The 17,353-nt window shown below is 43.6% G+C and overlaps 1 long non-coding RNA gene across 2 annotated transcripts; it reads right to left on the bottom strand.

Annotated features, from left to right (window-relative positions):
• Positions 1–4,915: 4,915 nt before the first annotated feature.
• Positions 4,916–17,096, bottom strand: LOC141983754 (uncharacterized). 2 transcript variants are annotated; one of them, XR_012638496.1, is made up of 5 exons: positions 16,981–17,096; positions 16,231–16,313; positions 14,718–15,468; positions 7,476–7,647; positions 4,916–5,036 (listed from the first exon to the last, which is right to left on the bottom strand). It is a non-coding gene; the product is annotated as an uncharacterized LOC141983754 (long non-coding RNA). The 2 variants fall into 2 exon arrangements; XR_012638495.1 differs by lacking the exon at positions 4,916–5,036 and having other exon boundaries at positions 5,742–7,647.
• Between the last annotated feature and the right edge of the window lie 257 nt (positions 17,097–17,353).

Raw genomic sequence — 17,353 nt, 5'->3', positions numbered from 1 at the left:
AAAAAACCCCAGCATGCTGAGCCTGGTGCCCCCCAAGTCCAGCAGCCCGGGTGGTCACCTGGGTCCAGAGGCGCCAACTTTCTGATTTCATGGGGGACACTTGAACCCCTCTCTGCCCTTGCCTGGCCTCTTCCTGCCCCATTCCCCCCTCCTCCCCTGAGCGTGCCCTGTCCTTGCTCTGCCTCTTCCTGCCCCTGCTCTTCCCCCTCCCATCCCAGTGCCTCCTGCCCGCCGCTGAACAGCTGAATCCCCTGCTCTGGAGTTAACCAGGGATATCTGCACTCACAATTCAGTGAGGAGGAAATTCCTGCTCTGCCTTTGATTTGAAAGTAAATATAACAATATCCTTGTTTGAATGGGTATAAACACAGAATCTGAGTGTTTCTTTTCTTTTTGCTTTATGAAAAGTGAGCGATGGCATCAGAGATTGTCAATGCAGGACCTCTGGGAATCTGGCAGATGACGCCTTGCTTCTAAAATCCTTGGATGCTTTTCATCTGGGCTGTAAAGAATCTTGTGAGCTGGAAAAAATCCATGGGGGAGCCCTTGTATCACCCATAATAGCTTGTTTTTCTCCTTTTAATAAAAGTAACTGGTTGTGGTGGTGTACTGCAAACATGCGTGAGAGTGTATTGATTGACGCACAGAGGCTGTTTTGCTATTTCTTTTCCATAAAAATCCCTTTCAATTTCCTTTTAAAAATTATAAATATATAAAAACCAAGGCCTTTATCATATATTAAATACACCCTGGGGTTTTCCTAGACCAGGGAACATATATATTAACATGTTTCAGTGAGTGCCTGGGAATAAATTCTTTCCTGTTCCTTACAGCTTTTTCAAATCCATTTGGTTTATGTTATTTTCAGACGAGTTGGGTCCAGTCAGAATTTACAACTCACCTTTGTACCCCACAACACTTCGATCCTTCTTCTTTTCCGCTCTGCTCTGAAACTGTACCACTGCCAGGTCCTCTTCTCTTATGCCAGAGCTTCCAGACATGGCTATGTGCAACAGGTTCTCTTGCAGGAATGGAAATGATTGCAGAAATCCTCCAAATATTTAAGTGTGCATGTGGGACCCCAAGAGCTCTGAGAGATTCCCCAAAACAAGTCCATATTGAGGAGAACAAAGGAGATCAGGCAGGCTGCTTTAGAAGGGATGAGGCCTTAAGACTAAGGGGTACCTGATTATTATCTATAATTAATTATATGGGAAACAAATCTTTAACAATGAGCTCTTCAATCTAGCAAAGAAAGGCGTAATGCAATCCAATAGCTGGAAGTTTAAACTTGACAAATTCAGATTGGCAATAAGGTGTAATTTTTTAACAGTGAGGGTAATTAACCCTTGGAAAAATGTACCAAGAGTTGTGCTGGATTCTCCATCATTGACAATTTTTAAATCAAATTTGTATGTTTTCCTAAAATATAATTTTATGAATTATTTTGGGGAAGTTCTATGGCCCATGTCAAATGGGAGGTCAGACTACGTGATCATGATGATCCTTTCTGGCCTTGGAATCTATGAAAGCTGTTGCACATGAAAAACTGAATGTAAAAAAATATCCAATCAGCCCTTGAGGAAGCACCTCTAGCCCAGAAAGTGTTATTGTTTTTCTTTTTTACTATATTGTTTGCCCCAAGTGCGTGAGGTTTTCTTTCAGCCTAGACTAAATCACTTACCCAACAGGGGAAACTGAGGCACTGACCAAGTCTGATGATGAGAAGGTAATCTGCTCCCAGGGTAAAAATGTGTTTTCAAATCAATTCAATCAAAAAGCCAGTCAGTGTGTGGACTAGTCCTCACACCAGGGTCCATCCTGACTCAGTGTGAAAAATTGGAAATTAACACAATGATGCATGTGTGAAAACTGCAGTGATAGCAGGTAAAGTGCAGCATTCTTGGAGATGTGTTACAGAATTCCTGAAGCGCTGTGTTAAGCATAAAATTGCTCCCATGCTTCTGAAGGATGGAGGTGTTGTCAAGCATACATGTGTGATGACCACTGTGCCTTCTTGGCCAATATTCTGTGGTTTGAACCACAGCCCTTCAAAGCTTAAAGTACAAGTGTCTACAACATGAACAAAAGAGCCAGCTTCTACCTATAGGCTGTAACAGACTCACAGCCTCCACAGAGGGGGATGTATAATACACAGTGACCAGTGAATGACACATGTATATCATCAGAAGCACTCACTCTTCGATGCAATTCTAGAAGTACCTGTCTGCTTTTGGGAATTCTGTTATTTTCACACCATGAGGCTGCTTAGTACATACTCTGAGCCTTTGCATTTCTCTTTTTGGAATTCCAGGGCAATTGCAAAATTAACTTGGGGACTTCAAAATTAACATTGCTCAGAATTTCTTTTTAATGGTTTAAACATGAAGGTTCATATAGTAAACATAACTTGGCCACATTGCAAATATGCAGCCCTTCCTATTCATGTTCTTCTTGTTACCTGCTGGATGTACCATAAACTATACAGGATTCCAAGCATGCTCAAAGTAATGTTGAAGCAGGGAGAGGTCCTAGTGAAGCAGTAGGGAGGGGCAAGAGACTTTCACAGCCACTAAAACACCACAGAGGCAGCTTGAGGGAAAGGGATGTGAAGCTGGGAGCTCCATGCTAGCAACTGCAGTGCTGTTCTCCTGGCTAGTTCATTGAGCTTGTACGTTGTAAACATTCCCAAACAGTTGAGTTTAAACATAACACTGAATTGGTTTAGATTTAAAATAATACAACTGTATTGAATTGCAAAGAGATAGATTTTAAACGAGTACTGTTGTCAGATGTTTGGCTGCTTGTGTTTTCTCTGTGTGCCATCCCAGCTCTGCGCAGACAACTGGCACAGCAGACCTTGATTGAACTTCCCAATGACCACAAGATCCGTTAAGGTATGAAGGCACTAGGTCAGGTTTATTGACGATGAAGCTCAGTAATAGCACCAGCAGACTCTACGGGTATACTCAGACTTATATGCCCGTGACAATGGACACAGCTGTTAGTGGCGGGACTTTCCGCTGTCACCTAGGCCAGCCAAAGACACTCCCTTTGAGACTTCATTTTATATACCAATACAAACAAGTTACATATTGCCCCTCTGAGGTGGTTAGTTGTCACCATCTGACGTGGCTAGTTACCATCCATTACCTCACACATTTTGGTTTGATCAAAACTTTTCTATCCATCATACTGTTATCCTGACCTTTCTTTAAGAGAGGTCAGCATGTTTCTGTTATCTTTGTGGAACGTGTTGGTATCGAGGTGGTCTGGTACCACCCTTCTGGAATGTGTTTGCGTGCATGTCCTGTGGCTAGCCCTTCTTAGAAATGTGTGTGTTTTTGTAATACCAGCCCTGTTCTTGCCAGGTTCTGTGAGCCTGCATGCAGGCAGAGCCTGACTTCTGCTCACAGCCTGTCTCTTGCTAACTTTGCTTTATATTAGCAAGGTTTGACCACTACTTTAGTTCAGGCCTCAGGCCTCTGATATGTCTGAGGCTCTCTTCCTACTACATTTCCCCACATTTTGTCTTTTTATGGGGAGGATGTTTACCCATCTTCCCAGACAAGCATAGTGCATGGACTGAAGATGACACAGTGGGCTAAACACTGTTATGTAGTCACCTTACTTTACTATCCATACATTCCTGCTCCATCTGTTCCATAATATGCACAGTCCCTCATATGACTGATGGACAGATTTTATTTTTCAATTAATATTAGGCCCTTACGGTGGACCTGGAAATGTTAGGCCCAGAACTTTAATTGAGGAATGAAGTTTTATGATTGAGCCTTACAGGCACTCCCAAATAAATTACTATATACTAATAATATGGATATGGTGTATATATATCAGGGGTGAAAATAAGTCTAGGGACTTACCGGTACGGGGCTGGGCTGGGGCCGGCTCTGGCCCTCCGTAAGGGGTGGGGCCTCGGGCGAAAGGGGCAGGGCTGGGGGAGGTCAAAGCCAGCCCCGGCCTACCCTGTACCAGCAAGTGCCTCCTTCCTCCTCCCCAGGGTAACAGCAGCAGCTGGAGGCTCTGGCAGTGGTTTAAAGGGCCCTGGGCGTTAGCGGCGGCCGATACCCTGGGCCCTTTAAATCATCCCTGGAGCCCCACCACCGCTTCCCCAGGGCTCCGGGGACAGGGCTCTGGCCGCCACTACCGCCCCAGGCCCTTTAAATCATCCCCGGAGCCTGCCGGAGCCCTGGGGAAGCGGCGGCGGGGCTCTGGGGACAATTTAAAGGGCCCAGGGCTCGGCCGCTGCTGTCGCCCCGGGCCCTTTAAATTGCCGCCCCAGGCCCGCCACCGCTACCCAAGGGCTCCGGCAGCGGGGCTCTGGCAGCAATTTAAAGGGCCGGGAGCTCCAGCTGCTGCTGGGAGCCGCAGGCCCTTTAAATTGCAGCTGGGGAAGCCGATCCACCCCGGTATGGCACACTGGCTCTTGCCAGTACGCTGTACCGGGGCGTACTGGCTTACTTTCACCTCTGAGATATATATATAGATATAGATATAGATATAGATATAGATAGATATAGATATAGATATATAGATATATAATGCATGTGTACGTATGACACTACCTTATATTTAAGCATAACAATCCTTTTATAATCTGGTGGTGTAGTCTGGCCCCTCACTTTGGTGCCACAGATCGCAACACACTCCCATTAAGCACCGTGACCACCTGTGTCATCATTAGGAGTAGGCTGAGTGCCTTAAAACACCGGGATAGGTACTATCACAGTGTGTCCCACAGTGCCATGTCTATGAGAAGTAAAACATAACATTGGAGTCGTGACATTACAAATGAGGATTTACACACAAGTTTTAGGTAATCAGTTACTACACAGGACTGTCCATCCATGTTATAGGTTACCCTTACTGCTGATTGTCACCCTCTGGTAAACTTTGCTGGGAAGGAAACAGGTACAGCTAGCTCCTCCGTTCCATTGGTTGTGTTGCTCTGTGATGCGTCAGTAGTTGACATAGATCCAGTCGTCTTTTGCAGATGCTGTCTTCCAGATCACCTACTGAATGGACAGTAACCAATGTATCAAATGTTGCTCTGTCAGGATTTAATAGTGGTACCCAGACACTGAACAAGATTGTTCTGAATAACATGTGCCCCACTTAGGATGAAGTGTCACTGACCCAAATTATGACTCATACTAACAGGGAATTTGTTTACCCAATTTGTAGTCACTCAGGTGTACCTTTACGGTATACTCAGTTAGGATTCCAGACCATAGGGCTTGCTACCCATAAAGGTAGATATGGAAATATTCATTCACATCTTCATTTTTACCAATGTAAATCCAGAGTGTGGAGGTATAGGGTGGGATAAAGGGGAGTTACTGAGACAAAGGCAGAGACAGCCAGCTCAAGGCTGGAAAATGGAGTCCTGGTGGTTCCTACCTACTCCCTGGCTTGATCCCAGGCATTGCCATGGCCACTCAACCCCTCCAACTCCAGCCATGGCACCCAACCTTCTGCACATGTGTGAGTTTATATGGGGGCAGAGCCTACACAGGATTTCCATTGTGGGGGAGTTAGCTCCCCAGCCGTCCCCCAAGGTGCTGCCACCCCTTGTTGAAAAGAATCTTTAATGGCCCACAGCTAGGCACATAATTACCGGTACCAGTGAAGATTTGAGTGCAATATGTTTAATGCACAGTAATTTATTTGAGTAAGAATCACACAAGCAGTGAAAGTTACATAATACACATCTTCTTAATAAGCCTCAATTCCCCAAGCATAAATCCTCAGTAACTAGATTAGCTTTACACAGTATCCTGATTGGCAAACAAAGCAGGTATAGCCACCAATTCTAGATGGGGACTTCTTCTCTTCTCTTCTTTCCCCACTCAGGTATTTACTCTGTCAAATGTCCCCTGAAGCAGGGTCTAGGTTACTCTGAGGCCCTTTGGTTCAAAAGTCCCACAGTAGTCCCTCATAGCAGGGTCTCGGTTACCCCGACGCCTTCTGTCTCACAGCATCACGGACCTCTTCAGATGTTAATTGGGGAACTAACTTAACTTAGTTACTTGCTTAGCATTTATACCTTTGGTTCTCAAAGGAGTCACATGTCCCAGAAATATGCCCTTTGGGCATATCATTACTGGTTTTCTCAAATTAGTATTTTAGAAAGGACTGCAAAATGGGCACAGACCAAAGATCAATCAACGTTTACATGCTCATCAATCATTCACTTGAGCTCTTAGCGTGATGCCATCCAAAAAGGGTCATTTTGACCCTTTGTCAGCCTGTACTAACCGCAATGATCTCACGTTTTTACCTCTTCTTTACTTTGGTGAGCTGGTCTCCCAAGGCTGATATATTCCAAAGTTTGATGTTGAAACATACACGCAAATCTAGCCTTTATTAACCATTCAAGTGCTGTTTCAGCACTTCCAATACACTTGCACACTATCTATATAATGCGACGAGAACCCTGGTCCCAGAATCTTCTAGCAAATTCAAACGTGCCAAGCCATACCAAAGTCATTCTTACCACACTTATTCATATCAGCCACAATAATTCAGCACCGTCCCAACACACCTCTGACACCCATAAAACCAGGCATAGATATCAGCCTGACAGGCAGAAACCAATTAAAGGAAGATCCTTGGATTCCAGTCAGCAGCTGGAAGCAACCCAGCTGGAGCATCACCAGCTGTGGAGAATGCATGGTGCGTTGAAAATTTTATTACATTTGTAAGCTGTCAAAATACTCTTGGTCATGCCTGCAGGCTAGGGAAGGCAGTGAGCTGGGCTTAGCAGCCAGTCAGCAGCCAGCCAGCCTAGAGTAAGGTGGGGTGAGTTGTGCCTCTTGTTATGTTGTTACCATTACCATCTTTAAATCTATAAAAGAAGCATACAGTGTATACCTTTAACCACAGTCTATTTATAAACCATATAGGAGAAAATAAAGCAATTATCAATTGTGACCTTCCTGCAAGAGTACTGCTGTTTTTATCTAACTCCTCTGTGTGTATGGCGAGAACATAACATGGAAACAAGAGGAATGAGATGGTGAGCTAGGCTGACATGCCTGCTCCTTGTGTCCCCGCTGGGCAGGTAAGCATCCAGTGCCCCCTGTTCTGTCTCTTTGGTGAAGGTGGCAGGACAGGAGACCAGCACCCTCCATCCACAGAGAGACAGTTGAAACAGAGCACAATGACTGTGCAATGAGAGGTACAGCTCACTGCCCTGTCACAGCTCCTCATTGCCCTGTGGACGTCCTCCTCCCCATGGATTCTCATTCTTGGTCCACTCCCCTCACCTTTTTGTGTTTGGTGCACTGAAATGGGAGGTGGGAAAGGGAGGAGATGACTGGGAGGGAGATTCCCAAGGGTGTTATCAAGCTTTGTGGTGGGTTGTATTTTGCTCTACGCACAGGTTAGAATAAATCCCCCAGGGAACGCTGAGATGTCAAACTCCTCTAAAGAACCCCTAGAAACTTTCTTACATTTTCCTGGCTGCCAGTTAGTCCCAATTAGTCCTTGTTCTCTCCTTCCTGAGAGAATGAGACAAATCCTAAGAGGCGCTTAGCACCTGAGACTGCCATTGGTGTCCACATGTTGTCTGCAACAACATTTTATGTCTCTGCTTTAGCTGGTTGTTGTTGAGGCTGCTGCTTGCTATGGAGGGAAAAGAAAGGGAAAAATCATAAATTTCTCCCATCACTAACTATAAAATTCCTCAGTTTAGATGTGCAGAAAAACAACAAAAAAACAGACCAATACATTCCTGGCACACAGTATTTTCAATATTATTCATTTTAGTTCTCATTTTAAAAAGTATTTTAACCACATAATAATGGGTTTTGATAAATGAAATTAGAAAAATTCCATAAATACCCACTGTAAAATACTGATAAATATTATTCAAAAGAAATACACAAACACACACACCCATCTGCCAATTGCTATTTAGATAGAGGTGTGTTCTAGAATTCCTCTCTACACTAGGACCCTCATGTAAAGTCAGTAGGCGTCTTTCCATTGATTTCAAAGAGCTTTTGAATAGGCCATGCCTGCTAGGTGTAAATATTCATATTGTAACTTCCTCAAGGCCGGGACTTGTCAATTGTATTTCCCTGAAATTCTCTCGGAATTATTATGGTGCTGTACAAATAATCATTATTATTAACAAATGGCAGCACCAACTTAATAAATGTGACATGTTTCAAAACAAGGTTTCAACAGATCCTCATTTCACAACTGCTGGCAGCCCATAAATAGAGACTCTCCATCTCCTGTCTATCTTGGAATCTCTTCTCTCCAGCAATGTTGAGTTCCTAGTAAAACTTCAGCCATGAAGATACTTTATGTTCTCTTTGCTCTCTTCTTCCTGGTGCTATAAATCACTCCAGGAGAGATTTGAATGAAATGAAGAGAGAATACAGAAGGATATTTGTGAATCTGCCTAAAACTTTGTATGATAATTTTTTTCCTACTTTTTTTTCTGAAGAGCTGTAGTGCTTTCCTGGTTTGCACCAGATGCTTTACATTTGGTTGGAGAATAGTCCTGGGGTGAGAAAGGTGCCTTTAATGTGCCTTTGAAAATCCACTCAGATTTGGCTGAACTATGAGCTGTAATAATATCCCCGACATTCGACCTAGTGGACCTATATGGATCAAAATTTGCTACTACTCTAGTCAATATTTTTAGTAAGGATCTGAAAGAAAATATAAAATCATCACGGATAAAGTTTTCAGGTAACAAAAAGTAAGGGACAGGTAACGGATACAGAGCGATTTGGATCACTTGGTAAGCTGGGTGCAAGCAAACAATATGTGTTTTCATAACGATAAATGTATGGATAGGAACAAATAACGTCGGCCACGCTTACAGGATGAGGGATGCTATCCTTGGAAGCAGTAACTCTCAAAAAAAGTGCATATTTTGGGTGGATAAACAGCTGAATGCGAGCTTCCAGTGCAATGCTGTGCCCAATGGTTTAATGCAATCCTTGGATGCATACAGGGGAATCTCGAGTTGGAGTAGAGAGGTTATTTTACCCCTGTATTTGGCACCTCTAGGTGTGACCCCTTCTGGAATACAATGTATAGTTCCAGTGTCCACAAGTCAAGAAGGATGTTGATCTATTGGAGAGCATTCAAGAACAGCCACAAGAATGATTAAAAGATTAAAAAACATTCCTTACAGTGATATTCTCAAGGAGCTCAATCTATTTAACTTAACAAAGAAAAGGTTAAGGGGTGGCTTAATCATAACTTATAAGAACATATGTGAGGAACAAATGTTTAATAATGGGCTCTTCAATCTAGTAGAGAAAGGTATTACTTGATCCAATGGCTGGAAATTGAAGCTAATCAAATTGAAACTGAATATAAGGTGTAAACTTTTAACAGTGACAGTAATTAACCAAAGGAACAATTTACTGTGGATTGTGGTGGATCACTCATCAGTGCGAATTTTGAAATCAAGATAGAATATGTTTTCTAAAAGCTACAATCTAAGAATTATTTTGGGGAAGTTCTATGGTCTGCACTATGCAGGAACTCAAATTAGATGATCACAGTGGCCCCTTCTTGCCCTGGAATCTGTGAATTTCTCAGGACTGTACATGCTGTGAATCTGTCAGCACTGAGCATGCATTCTTTGGTGTGCTTCCGCGTGCCAAAGAAAACTGACCATCTGTATGGGACACATACAAGGTGTATCCTCTTCCTTTGCCCTAATCCAATTAAAATACACTTTGATCTATGGGATTGTGAACTGCGCTGGTAACCAAGAGGCCATGAATTGGAATCCAATGTCTTCTACTGATTAGGGTAAAATATTTAGGGCTTTTATATACTTTATTATTAAGTGTTGTCTCATGCTACAATAAGAGAATGGATAGTCTGGGAGTAGAAACTAGATTTTTGGTATGACAGAGCATTTTTCCAATGTGTGTTTGGCTTCATTACTAGAAATGCCATAGTGTGGCATTGGAACAGTTTCTGCAGAAATGGCAATGCATCTGTAATATTGCTATTTAGCATTATTATTAATAATAAGTATTATTATTTATTATTATACTGTTAGCACCTAGGAGCACCAGTCATGGATTGGAACCCCATTGTGTCAGGTTCTGTTCTACTGTACAGCAAAGACAGGCTCCCTGCTACAAAGCATTTATTATCCAAGTATAAGACAAGAGAGAAAACACAGCCATATAGTGGAGCACAAGGAAGCAATGAGATGGTACTGTTTAGGTCTTGCGCTGATATCTGTGAGTAGTGGATAGTTTAAGGAAAGCACAGCTAAAATCTAATTTTAAATACTGTAATCTAAATATCTTAAAGGACATTTGGACGACATTCTCAAAAAGGACTGGACTGTCTGGCATGTCTAAACCTGACAATTGGTCATTGAGAAAGTATTCCCAAGTGACAGGTTTCAGAGTAGCAGCTGTGTTAATCTGTATTCGCAAAAAGAAAAGGAGTACTTCTGGCACCTTAGAGACTAACAAATTTATTTATTCCCAAGTGAGGAGTCTTCACAAGAATGGTTGTTCAGAGTCTTACAGACAATCAGGTATCCAGACTGGAAGCGATTTGTTGAAACCCTTCTGTTTCTAAAAGTTCCAGACACCCAACTCAGTGCTGAGCTAGTTCAACCCTGCTCAGCCAACCTGCATTTATGATATTGACTGGTCCATCACTGTTAAGATTCAGACAGAATCCAAACCACTGCAGCAGTCACTAAGGGAAGCTACCTGTTTTCCATCCTGTACAAGTGTGGGGCTGTGAAGGACAACCATGTTCAGTGCTAGGGTTCTGAAACATGTTGCTACGGAGCCAGCACATCTACTTAATTAACCCACTCTGTTCAGTTCTTAGGGAAAGCCGGTGAATGGTTACAGAACTTCAACCATTTACTTATTATCAAAGATTTAATGAAAGGGTGCACAGGAAGACAACTGGGCAGACCTGGCCGGCTGACAGTTAACGGGAAACTCAGTTAATGAGGAACACCCATCATTCGGCAATTACAACTCTTGCACACCCTGCCGTGTGAATGAAAATCAAGACTCTTTTTCTCTGTGCAGGATACATCCAACATCCTCCCACTAACCACGGAGAATGTATTTGTGCTGGGGGATTGTGCTTCTATACCAGATGTCCCTCCTATTATAGATGGATTGGATGGTACCGTTCTGGAATCCCTTGCTGTAAATGGAGGGTAGGTTCAGGATCCCCCAAGGCAGACATTACTGTGTAATCAGAATATTTGTGTCTTTAATTTCTATAGCAGCTGTTTAATGACCTTGGAGGCTCAGAACACATGGCATAGCTCTGTGATGTGGAATAAAGGAAAAATTTTGTGCTGCCCTGTTTCTGGACTATCTGTGGCTTATCTGTTAGAAAAATGGCTCTCAACCTTTCCAGACTACTGTACCCCTTTCAGGAGTCTGATTTGTCTTGTCTACCCCAAGTTTCACTTCACTTAAAATTACTTGCTTACAAAATCAGACATAAAAAATACAAAAGCGTCACAGCACACTATTACTGAAAAATTGCTTACTTTCTCATTTTTACCATATAATTATAAAATAAATCGATTGGCATATATATATATATATATATTGTACTTACATTTCAGTGTGATACTTGAGCCTACTTTTCACTTGTGAGTCTTGTCTGAAGCCAGAGCCCCAGGTGACATTGCTCAAGCATGTAACTTAGCTTTGCGGGGCCCTCTGTGGCATGCAGCCCCAGGCAATTGCCCTGCTTGCCACCCCTAATGCCAGTCCTGCACTTGTGACCCTCTCCCCAAACAAATCCCATGACACCCCCAGGTTGCGAAAACTGATCTAGATGAGTGAGTACCCCTGGAAGACCTCTGGGTGCCCCCAGGAGTACGTGTACCCCAGCTTGAGAACCACCTTACAGTTGCTTTACCCACTCTGCCTAGGAGCAGCCCAGAATCTCAACAGTGCTCAGGGCTACAGAGATGGCCTCTCAGAGACCCAATAACACCCAGCACCAACCCAGGACAGTGCTTGCAAGGAGAGCAATGTAGGGGCCATTATGTGAGCCATGTATTGCACTAACTCTCCCACAACCCCTTTTAAAGCCCCTCTCTGTTACCAGCTTGGCACCATACAGACAGAGTCTGCGGCCAAACTCACCCCTATGTCTACATTGTTGTTTCATTTTAGAATATGGAAAACAACAGGGAAGGACAAAAGTAAAGTCCACAGGAGAGAGCATGGGGGATGTGTCTCCTTTGAATCATTGTGCAGCACCGATGAGAACAAAATGTCTGCTCTTTACAACTTTAATGCTTAGTTTGCCAAAAAGAAATGTGTACAATTTTGAGCTATGTTACAGGATGTGTAAGGCTGTGTAGGTATGTATATACGTTCTGTCATATCCCAGTATAAAATGGAATCTATCAGAAAAAACTAGAACAATAAGCCACATGTTGGCTTCTGATTGAAGCTTATACTTTTAAACCTTTCATGATTTTTATACGTCACTTTCCCAGTCACTGATGGAAGGATCCTATTTTCAATAACTAGCTGAGGCCAGATTCAACAATTGAATTTTCTTGGTAGCACTCACCATAATGACAGCTGCCAATCTGATTCAATTTTAACCCCTTCGTCTCACATGTTAGTCCATTTCTGGGGATGTATCACTGGGTGATTACCTGTCCTGTCCATTCCCTCTGAATCACCTGGAATTGGCCACTGTCAGAAGACAGGATATTGGGCTACATGGACCATTGGTCTGACCCACTATGGCTGTTCTTATGTTCTTATTTCTGGATATGAAAAGCCTGCTGTCCTCAGACTGAGGGCACTTGGCAGGACCTGTTGTGAGGCTCTCTGACAAGAAAGAGAGCAGGGAAGAGCAGGAGGGCTGATCTTTACAATAAGAAATAGCTTAAAAATGAAGCCTGCAAAAGAAAACAGGGAGGAGCTCAGAGAAGAGCTGAATAGAGGAGAATTTGTGAGTCCTACATAAAAACAGCTGAAGGAAAGAAATGTTCACTCAACCTCTGAGGAACCATGTCTAGACCAGAGAGTTTTGTTTTATCATTTTGAGTTTTGTTTGTCTCAGATGGGGGAGGTTTTGGTTCAGCAGGGGGCTAGACCACCCACTCAATACGGGGAACTGAGGCACAGACCAAGTTTGATGATGAGAAGGTAAGCTGCACCCACACAGTATGGATATAACCATGATTTTCCCATAGTTAAAAACTATTGTCAAATAACTCTGCTCAAAAATAAAACACTGTTTTTGGTCTGGTCCTCACTACAGAGTCCATCCAGAGTGATCCATTGTGAAAAATTGGAAATTAAGAAAATTATGAATATGTGACAATAACAGATCCAGCAGCTGCAGTGAAACATTCTCACAGCTGTGCTACAAAACCTCTGGGTCCAGATCCTGCAAACATGAGGAGCCATGTTGAACATAAAGTTGATCCTGTGTGTGTTTGTGGAATGGGGGTACTTTTGAGCACACCTGTGTTGGCTGCCATGGCTTCTTGGTCAGCACTCTGTGGTTTAAACTAGAGCCCTCCAATTCCTGCAACAGAATTTCAAATTTCAAGAATTTTTAAAAAAGTTTGATGAATATTTCAGAGACATTTTTATATGACATTTCCAGCAGCTTTAATATTTAATTTCCCGGAGTTCTTTTTTATTAACGACACATCTGGCTTTATTTTTTTTTCTTTTTGTGGTTGTTACTTTAACCGTGTGAATGTTAATATGAAGGACTTTTGACAGAAAATGAGAATCTGCCTCCTTTACTGGAGCGTTAGGGGTAAAGGGAGGAGAGATCCATGTTCAGAAGTCAGGTGTATTTACCAGGTAAGCCTGGCGGGCAGCCAGTTCACATGTTTAGCTATATCTGACTATCTTCTGTGACAGGGTGGGGCCGGATGGCTACAGGAGAGTGATAGAAGGCAGATATATTAGCCCCAGATTAAGTAGGTCCCTTTTCCCTGGGTAAGGTAACGGGCAGTTCCAGAACAATCAGGAACTTTCTGGGGCCAATTAGGAAGCTGCTAGAATCCATTAAGACAGGCAAGCTAATCAGGGCACCTGGTTTAAAAAGGACCTCACTTCAGTCAGTGAGGGGTGCGCAAGGACCTGAGAGTGAGAGGGCGTGCTGCTGGAGGACTGAGGAGTACAAACGCTATCTGGCATCAGGAGGAAGGTCCTGTAGTGAGGATACAGAAGGTGATGGGAGGAGGCCATGGGGAAGTAGCCGAGGGAGTTGTAGCTGTCACACGGCTGTTACAAGAAACACTGTAGACAGCTGTGATCCACGGGGCCCTGGGCTGGAACCCGGAGTAGAGGATGGATGCAGATTCCCCCCAACTCCCTATTGGATACAGGAGGAGTTGTCCTGGACTGTGGGTCCCACCAGAGGGGAAGGTCCCTGGCCTGTCCCCTGACCCACTAGGTGGATCAGCAGAGACTGTGGGGATTGTTCTCCTTCCATTTCCCCAGCCAGTGATAAAGTTAGCTGAGTGAATGGCAGGTTTGATCCACTAGTAAAAATGGCCAAACTAAGAGCTGCCATGAATCTGTGAGGCAAGCAAATCCGCCAGTAAGCACAGGAACCACCAAGACAGAGGAGGAACTTTGTTACACTTCATGAAAACTCTTGAAGAATGTTGCAGCAGGAAAAATGAATCCCCTGCTCTGGAGCTAGCCAGGAATATCTGCACTCACCGTATAGTGATGGGGAAATTCCTGCTCTGCTATTGATTTGAAATGCAATGCCACATTTTCCTTGTTTCAATGCATATAAACATAGAATTTGAGAGTTTCTTCCCTTTTTTGCAGCTCAGGGAGTGAGTGATAGCAGCGGAGATTGTCAATGCAGGATCTCTGAGAATCTGGCAGATGACACCTTGCTTCTAAAATCCTTGGATCCTTTTCATCTGGGCAGTGAAGAATCTTGTGAGATGGAAAAAATCTACAAGGGAGCCCTTGTGTCACCCATAATAACTCGTTCTTCTCCCTTTAATGAAAGTAACTGGTTGTGGTGGTGTATTGCAAACGTGCATGTGAGTGCTTTGATTGGTGCACGGGGGGGGGGTGTTTTGCTATTTCTTGTCTATAAAAATCCCTTTCTTCTTTTCTTTTAAATTAAATATAAATATTTATATTTACTGTCATTGTCATATGTTAAATCCACCAGGGCTGTCCCTAGACGAGGGGACACATATTTGTATGTCTCAGTCAGCTCACTGGGATACATCTTTACATGTTCCTTCCTCCTTTAACAAATCCTCTTGACCGGTGGTGTTTTAAGAGGAGTTGGGTTCAGTCACAGCTTGGCTGCACAGTGTGTAAGGCCCATTTCAGCGGTCCACGGAATGTCGACGCTCTTGCTGCTTCCCTCACCTCCAAATCCTCCGCCATGAAGTCCCCTTCTCTTCTCCCTCAGCTTCCAGTCATGGCCACGTGCAGCAGGCTTCTGTGCAGGAATCAGAATGGCAGCACAAATCCTAAAGACCCAGGCTTATAGAAACCTGTCTGAATTTGCACTGAATTTGTAACTGAGGCAATCACATGGGGTCCTCCCATGGAGAGGGAGAAACAATGGAACTCACAGCTGCTTTGCCATTTCTGTGTAGCATCAAAATATTGTTACCTCCAGCTTTTCTCCACAAACCAGCTCCTTTTCTCAGTGCCCCCTGGCCTGCTCCCAACTCTCCCTCACACCCCTTACCAGGATCTTTGCTGGAGCAGCCTTGGAGGGACTTGTCTTTACTGGGAAAAAGCATAGTGTCAAATAGGGGGTTGATGTCTGAACAGGGAAGGCAGTGCATACTAGTGGCTGAACAGGGACATTGGAGACCCAGATTCTATTCCTGTCTCTGGCCTGTTGGGTGACACATAGACCCGCCCCAAGAGGGAGTTTGACCAGTCACGGTAAGTTCCGGGCAGAAATTGACATGTAACAGATTGAAGCAAGAGTTGACATGTGACCCCCTCTATGAACACCTCCAACCGCTCTTTACCAATCAGAGTGGGGTTCAGGCACATAGCACCACCCCAACTCTGGGTCTGACCAATCAGTTCTGGGATGGGTTGACCCATCTGGAAGAGGGTCATGTGACCTTTCCAAGAACTTCTCCTGCCACCCTATACTAATCAGAATGGCTTTCAAACCCATAGGACCACCCCAAGAATGGATTTGACCAATCATGGCAAATTTTGGGGTGGAATGACTCACCAGGAAGAGGGGCATGTGACCCGTCTAAGATCTCCTCCCGCCACCCTCCACCAACTGGAATGGGTTTAAACCCATGGGCTCTTCTGGAAGGAAAACACGTATCAATCAGAACAGGTATTGTGCAAAATGAAATTCAACAAAGTCAAATGTAAGGTGCTACACTTCGTGAAGAAAAACCAAATGCACTGTCAAGGTTCCTTCCCCACTCTGAACTCTAGGGTACAGATGTGGGGACCTGCATGAAAACCTCCTAAGATTATTTTTACCAGCTTAGGTTAAAACTTCCCCAAGGTACATCCTATTTTCCTTTTTCCCTTGGACTTTATTGCTACCACCACCAAGCGTCTAACAGATATATAAGAGGGAAAGAGCCCACTTGGAAACGTCTTTCCCCCCAAAATCCTCCCCAAACCCTACACCCCCTTTCCTGGGGAAGGCTTGGTAAAAATCCTCACCAATTTGCAGAGGTGAACACAGACCCAAACCCTTGGATCTTAAGAACAATGAAAAAGCAATCAGGTTCTTAAAAGAAGAATTTTAATAGAAGAAAAAGTAAAAGAATCACCTCTGTAAAATCAGGATGGTAAATACCTTACAAGGTAATCAGATTCAAAACATAGAGAATCCCTCTAGGCAAAACCTTAAGTTACAAAAAGACAGAAAAACAGGAATATCCATTCCATTCAGCAACTTATTTTCTCAGCCATTTAAACAAACAGAATCTAACGCATATCTAGCTAGATTACTTACTAAGTTCTAAGACTCCATTCCTGTTCTGTCCCCAGCAAAAGCATCTCACAAACAAAGACAGAGAGAGACCTTGTTTCTCCCCCCCTCCAGCTTTGAAAGTATCTTGTCTCCTCATTGGTCCTTTTGGTCAGGTGCCAGCGAGGTTATCCTAGCTTCTTAACCCTTTACAGGTGAAAGGGTTTTTCCTCTGGCCAGGAGGGATTTTAAAGGTGTTTACCCTTCCCTTTATATTTATGACACCTTGCAACAAATACAGAATGGGGGAGATAACTGGTGTGGCAGCAGCCCTGCTGAGAAGGATCTGGGAGTTGTGGTGGGGTCACAACCTCCGTATGAGATGCTGTTGCAAAAAAAAGCAAATGCAGGTTTGGGT

Source organism: Natator depressus, chromosome 3, assembly GCF_965152275.1.
Source record: "Natator depressus isolate rNatDep1 chromosome 3, rNatDep2.hap1, whole genome shotgun sequence".
Taxonomy (NCBI): domain Eukaryota; kingdom Metazoa; phylum Chordata; order Testudines; family Cheloniidae; genus Natator; species Natator depressus.
The sequence above is the reverse complement of the archived record's forward strand: the minus strand, read 5'-3'. Positions and strand labels throughout refer to the sequence as shown.